General features: G+C 44.8%; 1 protein-coding gene and 1 pseudogene across 6 annotated transcripts in view; both read left to right on the top strand.

The window, feature by feature from the left end:
* Positions 1-13,717, top strand: part of IL34 (interleukin 34) — a 68,665-nt gene that overhangs the window by 33,770 nt on the left and 21,178 nt on the right. The window lies entirely within an intron of this gene.
* LOC129147765 (dnaJ homolog subfamily C member 7-like) lies at positions 8,952-13,093 on the top strand (annotated as a pseudogene).

Consider the following 13,717-nt stretch of genomic DNA (forward strand, 5'->3'; position numbering starts at 1 on the left):
CCATGAACAAATGATAGCCATAAAAGGAATACTCTGATAACAACATATGCTCTTCTAACTGGCTCCTGTGGCGACTGCCCAGCCTCATTTTTAAAAAATTGCTTTATGCTTTTGGTGTCATATCTAAGAACATTTTTCCCAACTCAAAGCCACAAAGATTTTCCCTGAAGTTTTCTTCCAGATTTTTTTTTATAGTTTTAGGTTTTACAATTAAGTTATGGTCCATTTCAAGGTATGCATGGTGTGAGGTAAAGGCTACACTTAATTTTTTGAGTGTGTATAAGGACATTCAATAGTTCCCATAGCATTGGTTGGCAAGGTCCCTTCCTCCCCTCTTGGCTGAGCCTGGCTTTCCTCCGGGAATGGGAGGGTTAACTCTCACAGCTGCTACCAGGAGAAGAGGTGTCATCATTTGCTGCACTGATTGTAAACTCATTGCCACAGTTAAAATAGCAATTAGTTCCCAGCTTATGCTAACTGCTTTCCTGTGGTTTGGCATTCCGGTTGTTTCCAGTTTCCTTTCTTCACGTGTACACAGCAATGCCGTGGATATTTTATGGGTATTCTAGCTTTTCCTTTTTAAAAGTTATTTTAGTGTACACTTATGGATTTTTATCCATTCTACAAATCAGTGTTGAAAGGGTTTGGGCTCATGCCCTGTGCCGGGCGCCATGCGTTGGTTTTGAATTAGCTCTGCTTTCAGCCAGTGGGAGCTCACTGGGAGGGTTAAGAACCTTCCCTGGGAAACCTTCTCTCTGTTTCCGGCCCCCAGCTCACCCCCGGGTCCCCTGCCCAGTGGCTTCTCACCTTCCCACTAGCTGCACCCACTTTCTCACGATACTGTTTTCTACTCATTTAGTTACCTCCTGGCCTCCCCCACTGGCCGGTGTGCCTCTCACTGGAACAGTGACTTACCTGTTCTCAGCACAGTGACTGCACATAGTAGGTGCTTAATAAACGTTAACTGTGAGGATGGCAGTGGGACTAGCACTGATGTTACTGGAAAGGGGACCTGGCTCTTGGCAGGTCTGCCCAGGACCAGCCAGTAGTGTGTGGGTTCTTGACGTCATGCAGGAAGAATTTCACAACACGAGTCCCAATGACGGGGAGGGAACAGTCACTAAAGCTGGGGACAGTAAAACAAGAAAGGGCTTCGTGTAGCAGAAGCAGCAGGAGAGCCTAGGCCGGGCTGCCTCGGCTCTCTGGGAAGTCGGAGAAAAGGGGGCCTTGGGGACAGGTTCAGGGGACTAGCCTGCAAGGAGCTGCCACTGCCCATCGCTCCCCAGGTTGCACGTCTGTGGGCTCTCCCAGAGGTTAGGAGGTACATGCCTGTGGGGGAAGAAGAGAGGGAAGAAGAGGGGAAAGGGGATGTCAGGTGCTGCTCCCCAGAGGGAGAGAGCGCACGGGGTCCTCTGTCTTGAGGCTTTGTCTCTCGTGCAGGTGGGATCTTAGGGGAGGTCTCGGGAGGGGGGTTTCAGTAGAACATTCATCAGTTTCTAGGTGTGCTCCTGCAGGGTGGTGGTCTCCACTGATGGGTCAGTGTCAGGGCAGGGGTCGTTAGTCATCACGGCGGGTCCTGGCGTCGCCCACCTGGTTTGGCTGCTTTTCTGAGTCTGGAGCTGAAATACAACGGAGGCCGAGAGGTTATCTCTAGGGAGGTGACCTTCTGTATCCGCTGTAGTTTGCTCAGCTCTCTGCCTCCGTTTCCCTGTTCCCCTTGTCCTGGCTCCCTGTCCTGGCTCGCTGTCCTGGCTCACTGCCCTGGGCCTGTGGGCGTCCCTGAGATCAGCCTCCCGATAACAGCGATAACTGCGTTCTTTCAGCACCAGAGGCTGGTGTTGCCCTTGGTCCCACCACACCTCGTGTGTAGGCAGTTTCCTCGGAGTGTGGGCCAGGCGCCCTGGCTACTGGGTGGTGCTCCCTGGTTCCTGGATCCTGCACCCAAAAGCATGGACTCCCAGAGGGAGGAAATGGTTTTTCAGTTCTGTTCCAACCCTTCCTAATTCCCTAAAACACAGCTTCTCAGCCTCAGCATTAGTGACATTGGGGGCCAAAACGTTCCTTATTGGCGGGGCGGGGGGGTCTGCCCTGCGCTTTGTAGAGTGTTTACAGCATCCTGGCCTCCGCCCCCAGCTGAGACAGACCAAAATGTGTCTAGACATTGCCGATGTCACCTGGAGAAGAAATCCACCTCGCGGCTGAGAACTGCTCTGGGACAAAGACAGGCTGGTGCTAATGTATTTCAGCACCCCCTTAGCCCTTGCTAACCCCTCTTTTTCCAAAAAAGAGCAAATCCCTAGCTCAGAGCCATCAGCAGGCAAAGCTTTCTGCCTAGAATTTAATTTCATTATGTAGCTTTCCCTGAGGTTACCTTCTCATTTTAATAAGTGAAAACTGTGTTTCTCTCTCTCTCTCTCTCTCTTTGAAGTGAACACATCCTCAAGATTTTATTGCCACATAATAAAACAAAACACGAAGCTTAGAACTGGATCACTTGGCCCTTTCTCTTTTTAATTTAATTTAATTTATTTTTAAAGTCTTTATTGTTGAAAGTATTACATATGTCCCCTTTGTGCTCCCAGTGATCCCCTTCAGCGCGCCTCCCCCCCCCCACACCCGCCCCCCGGCCCTCCCCAGCCTTCACCACCCTATTGTCTGTGCCCATGGCCCATGCATATATGCATACAAGGACCTCCCACCCACCCTCCCCCGCCTTCCCTCTGAGATTCTGAGCTCTGTTCCATGCTTCCATGTCTCTGGATCCACTCCGTTCATCGGTTTGTTTTGTTAATTAGATTCCACATGTGAGTGAGATCATGTGATACGTGTCTTTCTCTGACTTGTTTCACTTAGCATGCTACTCTCCAGCTTCCTCCATGCTGTCTGGAAGGGTAAGAGATGATTCTTTTTTTACTGCTACCTGGCCCTTTCTTTTAGCTCCTCCCAGTTCAGAATGCTCCCATCACGTACCGGCCACCATCCTCTTAGACCTGCAGTTGGGTTCAATGCATTCAAGCCTCCGCACAATCTTCTTTGTAGTTTTAACCTTTTTGTGGAAAATCGGCTTGGTCTGCACACCATAGCCACTGGTTTCCCGTCACAATGCCGTTTCCTCTGAGCACGCAGGATCCTTGCCCTTCTTGCACTGTGTTACCCTGTGGGGGTGATGCTGGCCACGCATCCCACAGAAAGTCGGGTGTGGGGGGGTTTAAAACCCTTTGCACTCACTTGCTTTTTTCGATTCCTTTATTCTACTGCTAACCGTGTCGAGTCACACTCGACATCCGAGTGCAAAGGGTTAAGAGAGCCCATCAGCATGGAAAGCCGAACTGTTTTTCTCTTAGTGAAAGTGTTATAAAGTTTATTTTATTTTTTCCAAATTAATTTAAATAAAAAGTTGAGCCTGGCTGCTGTGGCCCAGTGGTGGAGCGTCGACCTATGAACCAGGAGGTCACAGTTCAATTCCTGGTCAGGGCACATGCCTGGCTTGCAGGCTCAATCCCCAGTAGGGAGCATGCAGGAGGCAGTCAATCGATGATTCTCTCTCATCATTAATGTTTTTCTCTCTCTCTCTCTCCATCTCTTTTCCTCGCTGGAATCAGTAAAAATATATATATTTTAAAAGGTGAGAAAATAGAAATATATCTCAAGATATGTATATGTGGACTGGCTGGCATGGCTCAGTGGTTGAGCATCCCACCTATGAATCAAGAGGTCATGGTTTAATTCCTGGTTAGGTCACATGCCCGGGTTGCGGGCTCGATCCCCAGTGTGGGGTGTGCAGAAGGCAGCCGATCAATGATTCTCTCTCATCATTGATGTTTCTATCTCTCTCTCTTTCTCCCTTCCTCTCTCAAATCAATAAAAATAAATTAAAAAAAAAAAAAGATACGCAGATATGGCCTGAATAGTGTTGTTAGACACCTGGCTCTGGGCTAGGAAATGCTGAGTAAGGCATCTTCCTGTTTGATGCTTCTCTTGCCTGTAGCACTGGGCAGGTTTCCATGGTTTGCTTCACCCAAGACAATACCCCAGCCTGGGGGATGCCCCAGGCATCTGGTGTGGGGCCAAGCCTCCCAGATGTGGTGACACAGATCCCGTAGCGCGGCACCTGCCAGGAGTGTCCCGCCTGCTGCAAGCGTCTGGCCCGCGCACCAGGCATGAGTGGGTCTTGCTGGATCAAACTGCTTGGCTGGCTTTTCTGAGAAAAGGGGAGGGCTATTCTCACAGTTGCTGCAGGAGAAGAAGGTGGAAGGCAGTGCCTCTCTGGAGCCTGGCCCATCTGAGAAGCGGGCGTTTGAAAACAAACCGCACAAGCCCAGAGCCTGTCGTTCCAGAGAGAGGTCCGATGTGGGAGGAAAGCACCATGTGTCATTGGCAAAGCTCTGGGTCTGTGGCCGCCTCCGCTTGCCTCATGGGAAAAGGCTTGGTCAGAAGGCACGGGGAGGGGGAAGGTCACACTTGGCAGCCCTTGATGAATTCATGGGTCTGGGCTCTAAGCGTCAGTGGCTGCCAACAGCACAAGAGAGTGAAAAACCAGACGTTACATGTCTCCTGTTGAAAGAACCTAGTACCACCCTTGAGACAAAGGGTTTGAACTTGAATCTGATCCAACCGCCATGTGCAGAAGTAGAGAGGACAGAGGGACGTGCTGAAGTGCACGGTGAGTGTGCGGCCACCAGAGCCCAGATGGGACACTCCACCTGCCAAATAGCCCGGGTTCCTCAGCAGATGAGCTGTGAGAGAAAGAACAGGAGGGGTCATCTCATAGGTTGAAAGAGACGTAAAAGACAAATGAAACTTGAAAAATGGACGAAGCTAACAGCTGAACTGTAGTGTCTAGGGATGTACACTTGGTTGATAAAGCCAGAAAGAAGCCCAGCCAGGTGACACTTACTTTTGGGGAGCTGTGATTGCGATGGGGCTTACGGAGGGAGGGCCTTTGGGGGTGGCAGGCCAGGTTCTGCTTCTTAATTGGGTGGTGGTTATAAAAGGTGTGATTTTCTTATAATAATTTATGAAACCATACATTTGTTTTTAGTTATGTACCCATGTTTTATTTAAAAACATTTAAACAGCAACGTGTAAAATGTGCGATAGGCTACCTTTTATAGGCAAAAAGAGGAATTACGTTTCTATTTCAAAATATAAAGAATGCAAGGATAAACCAAAAACTAATAAAAATGTTTATCAGGGAGCGAGAAATGGGGGAGAAAGATAGGGACTAGAAGCTAGACCTTTCTGAACATACCTTTTATAGTTTTTACTTTGGAATGATATAAATGCTTTATATAATTAAAACACACAACAAATTAAAAAATCCCTAAAAATAAGAGAGAAATTGAAATATAAGACCTTTTAAAAAATTGTATTGGTTGGTTAGAGAGAGATACATCGATTTGTTGTTCCACTTATTTATGCTTTCATTGGTTGCTTCTTGTATGTGCTCTATTAGGGGATCGAACTCACAACCTTGGTGTATTGGTTCAACACTCTAACCAATTGAGCTACCTGGTGAGGGCTGAAAATATAAGACCTTTTGACTATACATTCCCAGTAGGAATATAACCTAAGATAGAAAGAGCCACAAAGAAATCTTACAGACTTGTCTTATTGTTAAGTTATATTACTGTTACCATTTTGAAACTACTGTACATAGAGAAGGATAATTATCTTAAGTGTCATTAGGAAACAAGATTTTCAGCACAAGACAAAAGAGATGCAAATAATAATCTAGAGATGTTAAAAAAACACCTTATAATTCTAATGATTTATGTACACACCAATGATTTATTTTTCTATTTCTAAAAAAATATAAATTTCCTAGATCTGAAAAGGCCCATGCACACTGACACCTGAGTAGTAATGAGACTTAGTATTCAGGCTGTGGTTTCTAAGTACCATTTCCCACTAAAAGGGTTATTTGGAAAAGTAGCTGATTTCCAGTCTGAGACAGGAAATATACAAGAGAAGCGTGGAACCTCTAGTCATACCTGAAAGCAAGGAAGCTATTGAAGACGACTGGAGTCCCGTCAACAGCATCGGAACCTATGGGAACGGACTCCCACCAGCCAAGTGATGAAATAATCAGAAGAGCCCAAACAATAACAAATAGCCACTTTGGGAAACAGCTTGGCAATTTCTTACTGTTAAATCTCCAGGGACTTACACCTAGGTTACCTAAGAGAAATAAAAACATATGTCCTCAGAATACCTGTATGCAGATGTGGGTGGCAGCTCTATTCATGTTGAAAAGCCCTGGTGCGGTGGAATACTGCTCAGCAACAACAGGAACAGACTTAGTGATACACTCGGCACCATGGATGGGTTCCTAACGCATTTGTCATGTGAAAGAAGACAGGACAGAAATGAGGACGTACTCTATGATCCCGCATTTTTATATCTGGAAAAGATAAAACTCTAGGAAAAGAATTGGATAAGCGATTGCCAGAAGTGTGGGGTGGGGGAGGGACACAAGGAAACTTTTGGGGGTGATAGAAATGTTCTGTGTCTTAAGAAGGTGTAAATATTTGTTGAAACTCATCAAACTGTACAGCTAAAGAGTGAACTTTTTGAAAATTCTCACTCAAGGATATTTTCCCATTGAATTTTAGAGAGAGTGGAAGAGAGAGGGAAAGACGGAGAGAAATATTGATGTGAGAGAAGCACATCCTTGGTTGCCTCCTGCATGCGACCCGACCAGGTCCGGATAGGGGAGGAGCCTGCAACCAAGTATGTGCCCTTGACTGGAATTGAACCCTGGGACCCTTCAGTCTGAAGGCTGATTCTCTATCCAGAGCCAAACCAGCTAGGGCAAGAGTGTGAACTTGAACTTTAATGTACATCAATTATACCTTAATAAACCTGACTTCAAAGTAATTTCAGTGGATTGAAATATAAAAATTAAAAAGTTAATGAATTCAAAATTATACTGAAAAACATTATTGATTCTCTTTAGAGGATGCTACAGAACAACTCATTTGCTAGCTGGTAAGTGAATGGAAAGAATCAAACTTTTATCCTGCTCTAAGATAGGAAAAGAGATGAGGGAGGAAAATTCTGTTATAGAAGAATCACAGTAGCACATGTGAAAGGAAAGAGAGAGAAAGTCCTCACCTAATGAAATACTGGATCAAGGCTATAGTCATCAGTGCCTGATGACAGGTGAAGGTTGATGGAGAACTTTATAGTGGGTGGATCAGCAAGAAAGAGCATGACATTAGCTCACCAAAGTGGGACAAACAGACGTTCTGTGTCTCCTGATGCAATGCAATACCTCCTGGGAAAATTACACCTGAGCCCAATGAAGCTTCTCAATCTGAATATTAGAAGCACAGAGATAACTATGTTAAATGACATGCCAGTGATGTAACCCGCCAAATCCAGAATCTGAGGAGTCAGTCTATGGACAAGTGACCCAGTTTCTTCAACAACAACAAAAGGAAAAGTAAATTATATATTAAAAAGTCTCAAGAATTCAAAATACTACAAAGCTACAGAAATCAAGACAGTGTGGTACTGGCATAAGGTAGACACATAGAACAATGGAATAGAATTGAGAATTCAGAAATAAATTCGTATCTGTTTATGCCTCTGCGATCGGCTGATTTTTGGTGAACCAAGAGTATTTCGTGGGGAAAAGAAGTCTTTTCAAAGAGTGGTGCTGGGACAACTGGATGTCCACATGCAAAGAATGAAGTTAGGCTTGTACCTCACCCCATAATAAAAAATTAATTCCAAAAGAGATCAAAGACCTAAGTGTAAGAGCTAAAACTATGAGACTCTTAGAATAAAAAAACATGTTTTTGTGACCTTGGATTGACAATGACTTCTGAGATATGTCACCAAAAGCACAAGCCATCAAAAAAAGAAAAATATAAATTGAACTTCATCAAACTTAAAAAATTTTGTACATCAAGGGACACTATCAAGAAAGTGAAAAGACAACCCACAAAATGAGAGAAAATATTTACGAAACATATATCTGGCCCTAACTGGTTTGGCTTAGTGGATAAAGAATCGGCCTACGGACTGAAGGGTCCCAGGTTCAATTCTGGTTGCGGGCACATATCCAGTAGGGAGTGTGCAGGAGGCAGCTGATCGATGTTTCTAACTCTCTATCCCTCTCCCTTCCTCTCTGTAACAAATCAATAAAATATATTTTAAAAAACACATATAGCTGAAAAGAGTCTAGTACCCAGAATATACAAAGAACTCTTACAATTCAAAAATAAAAAGATAAACCAATTAAATTTGGGAAAAGGATTTGAATAGATATTTCTCCAAAGAAGATACACAAATGGCTCATAAGCACATGAAAGGATGCTCAACATGATTAAGCATCAGGAAAATGAAGATTGAACCACAATGAAATACCATTCACACCCACTACGATGGGTATAACAAAAACAGTAGATAATAACAAGTGTTGGCGAGGATGTGGAGAAATCAGAGCCTTCATACACTGTTGATGAAAATATAAAACGGTATACCTGCTTTGGAGGATATAGATTGGCAGTTTCTCAAAAAGTTAAACAGAGCAACCATGTGACCCAGCAACCCCATTCCTAGGCATATACCAAGAGAATTTAAAACATGTCCACACAAAAACTGGTCCTCAGCCCTAACCGGTTTGGCTCAGTGGATAGAGAGTGGGCCTGCGGGCTGAAGAGTCCCAGGTTTTATTCTGGTCAAGGGCATGTACCTTGGTTGCGGGCACATCCCCAGTAGGGGGTGTGCAGGAGGCAGCTCACTGATGTTTCTCTCTCATGGATGTTTCTAACTATCCCTCTCCCTTCCTCTCTGTAAAAAAATCAATAAAATATATTTAAAAAAGCTGGTCCTCAAATGTTGATAGCAATATTATTCATAATAGCCAAAATATCAAAACAACCTGAATGCCCATCCACTGATGAATGGATAGAGGAAATGTGATATACCCATACAATGGAATGTTATTTGACAATAAAGAGGAATGGAGTACTGATCCTGGTGGTAAGATAGTGGCCAGGGAGTGCAGTGTGGTCATGGTGGTGACTGAGTCAGAGCTGCTGGATGACAAAGAAGCAATCTTCCAAAGAACAAGGAAATGCATACTGTGCCAAGAAAGATTACAATGAAGCTTATAACTATTATATAAGAACCACAGCTGTGGAGAAACCAAGATGACGGCATAGGTCAACACCTAAACTGCTGCCTTGCACAACAATTTCAAAACTACAACTAAAAGATAAAACGGACATCATCCAGAACCACAGGAAGGCTGGTTGAGTGGAAATTCTACAACTAGAAGGAAAGAGAAAAGCACACTGAGACTCAGAGGAGCTGCAGGAGGCAGAGGTAGTGAGGTGCACGTGCGCGCGTGGAGAGGACTGGCAACTGAGTGTGCAGCTGGCTTTCTCAAGCGGGAGGGAGACAAAAGCTCCTGACTGCGCTGAACTCCAGTTCCGGGCGAGATTCTGGGGACCCAGACTCAAACGGGGTGAAACTGGACTGTCAGGAAAGAGAAAAGCACACTGAGACTCAGAGGAACTGCGGAAGGCAGAGGTATCGAGGCATGCACGTGCGCGGAGAGGGCTGGCAACTGAGTACACAGCTGGCTTTCTCAAGTGAGAGGGAGACAAAAGCTCCCAACTGCACTGAACTCCAGTTCCGGGCGAGACTCTGGGGACTCAGACTCATTTGGGGAGAAACTGGACTGTCTGGCAGCGGGTGGAACTGGAAGGCGGCTTTCTCTTAGAGGTGCTTGCAGTGATTACCATGGGACACTGAGATACAGGGGCCTGTTAGGGCAGGGCTGACGGGAAACCAATGCTGTCTGCTCTGCCCTGAGACTCCGCCCTGTTCAAGCTGAGCACAGACGCTTTTGCAAGTCTTCTCCCATAAGGGTGTCTCCAGCACAGAAGTTCTCCTAGCGTAGACACAGCTGATCTTCACAGCCAATTGGCCAGGAAGTCAATTCCTCCCAGTGATACCAACAACAATCAAAGCTTAACTACAACAAGACTGTGCACACAGCCCACAAAGGGGTGCACCAAGAGTGTCCACCTCAGGTAACTGGGGAGGCTGAGCCACTGGGCCCTATAGGACACCTAGCACACAAAGCCACTCTATCAACTCAGGGAAGCAGCCAAAATGCAGAGCCAAAGAAACAGATCACAAATGAAAGAAAAGGAGGAAAGCAAATGACTGGATATAGAGTTCAAAACCACGGTTATAAGGTTTTTCAAGAATTTTCTAGAAAAGGCCGATAAATTTAGCGAGACCCTTGAGGATATGAAAAAGGACCAACTAGAAATTAAACATACACTGACTGAAATAAAAAATATTATACAGAGACCTAACAGCAGACTAGAGAATCGCACGAATCAAGTCAAAGATTTGAAACACAAAGAAGCAAAAAACATTCAACTGGAAAAGAAAAAAAGAATCCAAAAATATGAAGATAGTGTAAGGAGCCTCTGGGACAACTTCAAGCGTACCAACATCCGAATTATGGGGGTGCCAGAAGAAGAGAGAGAGCAAGATACTGAAAACTTATTTGAAGAAATAATGACAGAAAACTTCCCCCACCTGGTGAAAGAAATAGACTTACAAGTCCAGGAATCGCAGAGAACCCCAAACAAAAGGAATCCAAAGAGGACCACACCAAGACACGTCATAATTAAAATGCCAAGAGCAAAAGACAAAGAGAGAATATTAAAAGCAGCAAGAGAAAAACAGTTACCTACAAGGGAGCACCCATATGACTGTCAGAGGATTTCTCAACAGAAACTATGCAGGCCAGATGGGAGTGGCAAGAAATATTCAAAGTGATGAATAGCAAGAACCTACAACCAAGATTACTCTACCCAGCAAAGCTATCATTCAGAATTGAAGGTCAGATAAAGAGCTTCACAGATAAGAAAAAGCTAAAGGAGTTCATCACCACCAAACCAGTATTTTATGAAATGCTGAAAGGTATTCTTTAAGAAGAGGAAGAAGAAGAAAAAGGTAAAGATAAAAATTATGGAGGACAAATATGTGATACCTTAATCAATAAAGAAATTTAAAAAATTATGAACAACAAATACATATCTATCAACAAGTGAATCTAAAAATCAAGTGAATAAAAAAAATCTGATGAACAGAATAAACTGGTGAATATAATAGAATCAGGGGCATAGAAAGGGAGTAGACTGACAATTCTCGGGGGGAAAGGGGTTTGGGTAGTGCGGGAAGAGACTGGACAAAAATCATACACCTATGGATGAGGACAGTTGGGGGGCGGTAAGGGCAGAGGGTGGGGTGGGAACTGGGTGGAGGGGAGCTATGGGGGAAAAAAGAGGAACAACTGTAATAATCTGAACAATAAAGATTTATTAAATTAAAATATATATATATATACATTATATTACCATATATACAAGTATGCACTTATATTCACTATGTGTAAAAATAAAAAAGAACCACAGCCGTATTATGGGAATTGAGCACCTTGATGATGCTCAGCAAGTTCTAGGAAGGCCTGGGAGATGCACAGCAGTCAGTGGGGTTGGATGACAGCTGGGTGGGGAAGTCTAGAGGAGGGCAAATGCCACCTATGTCTAGGGATGGCAATGGCAGCTTGTCAGTTTCCAGAGAGCCCTAGAACTGGATCACAAAAACGCTCGGGCACAGCGGGAGTTTGAGAACGCTAATGCAGTGGAGGACTAGGAGAAAACAGCTGAACCGGATTTAGAGAAGTGGGATTTTTGGAAGGTTGCTCTTTGCATAGACCTGTGCCCTAGGATTTGCCCCTGCCTGCCATTTCTTCAGAATCCTCCGAGCAGAACATTTAGCCATGCCGGGTCCTTCTCCGGAAATACAGTCGGTGGCTGGTGACATTTTTACAAATGGATCCACCAACGTGGATACTCTGTATGTCCGAGGTCTTTGCCTGTATTACGAAGGCCGTATTGAGAAGACGGTTCAGTGTCTTGTACAGGCTCTCAGGATGGCTCCTGACCACAAGAAGGCCTGCGTTGCTTGCAGAAATGCCAAAGCACTTAAAGCAAAGAGAGATGGGAATAAAGCATTTAAAGAAGTTAGCATAGGAACAGCTCACAGAAGTCCTGGGGATAGACCCCAACAATATAAAAACAAATGCTAGCCCTAACTGGTTTGGCTCAGTGGATAGAGCGTCGGCCTGTGGACTGAAAGGTCCCAGGTTTGATTCTGGTCAAGGGCATGTACCTTGGTTGCGGGCACATCCCCAGTAGGAAGTGTGCAGGAGGCAGCTGATTGATATTTCTCTCTCATAGATGTTTCTAACTCTATCCATCTCCCTTCCTCTCTGTAAAAAAAATCAATATAATATATTAAAAAAACACACAAAAACAAATGCTAAATTCTACCATAATCGGGTATGGTTCATTCCAAGCTCAGGGAACTAGGTGATGCAATAGAAGACTGCACAGGTGCAGGGAAGCTCAGTGGCACGTGTGTAAAAGCCTTCTGGAGAAGAGCTCAGTGCTACGTGGACACTGAGGTACACAATTAAGGGTCTGAAGAAGCAGGAGGCCTATGAAAACGTGTATCAGGTGGAGAAAACACACGAACAGGAGCAACTAAAAAATGCACAGCTGGAACTGAAGAAGGGTAAAAGGACAGAGCACTAGCCCTGGCCAAGGAAGCAACCAGTGAATTCATACAAAAGTAGAACAATAAATCCATGTTTCTCTCTCTCTCCCCCCCCCCTCAACTCAGTAAGTAAAAATAAAAAATAAAAAGAGGAAAGATTACTACAAGGTTCTGGGAGTGGACATGAAAGCCTCTAAGGACGAGATCAAGAACCCTTACTGGAAGTGGACTTCGATGCACCACGTGGCTGGGCACAGAGGAGCCAGTGAGAAGCTCCTGAGCGGGAGGAGAAGTTCAGGGAAGTTGGAGAAGCTTTTACCCTCCTCTCTGATCCCAAGAAAAAGACCCCTATGACTGTGGACAGGACTGGCTGAGGAGGACATAGATATGGGTGATTTGATGCAAATATCTTCCAGGCTTTCTTCACTGGTCCTGGGCCTTCAGCTTTGAAGCATTTGGTCTAGGGAATTTCTTTTTTCAATACAACGAATGAAAGGAAATCGTACAGAAGCCAGAGAACGAAGACCTGCTCAGTTTGACCTTGAATATGGACTCCATTCACCTGCTCCTGTCCTCTGTCTCCATGTACTTAGAGCAGTTTTGTTCTCTCAGTTGGATACCCCATGTCTGTGTGAGCCACATGGTCGGTTTTGTGTAGACTCTCCCCTTGGGTTGCAGAAGGCTGCCTTCTCTGTGTGGTCACATGACCTCTGTGGGAGCAGGGAGAGACAGCAAGCCCTTGGTGTCCCTTCTTATAAGGCACTAATCCCATCATGAGGGCCCCACCCCCATGACTTCATCCAACACTGATTATCTCCCAACGGTCCCGTTGCCAAATACCATCACATTGGGAGTTAGGGGGTTGACCTGTGAATTTGTGGGGGGAGATACAAACATTCATTTTACAATGTGCTATAAGATGAATGAAAACATTATGCTAAATGAAAGAAGTAAGTCATAAAGGATCACAAATCATATGACTGCATTTGTATGAAATGTCCAGAACAGACAAATCCTGTGGTCGGCAAACTGCGGCTCGCGAGCCACATGCGGCTCTTTGGCCCCTTGAGTGTGGCTCTTCCACAAAATACCACAGGCCTGGGCGAGTCTATTTTGA

This window comes from Eptesicus fuscus, chromosome 21 (genome assembly GCF_027574615.1).
Source record: "Eptesicus fuscus isolate TK198812 chromosome 21, DD_ASM_mEF_20220401, whole genome shotgun sequence".
Taxonomy (NCBI): Eukaryota; Metazoa; Chordata; class Mammalia; order Chiroptera; family Vespertilionidae; genus Eptesicus; species Eptesicus fuscus.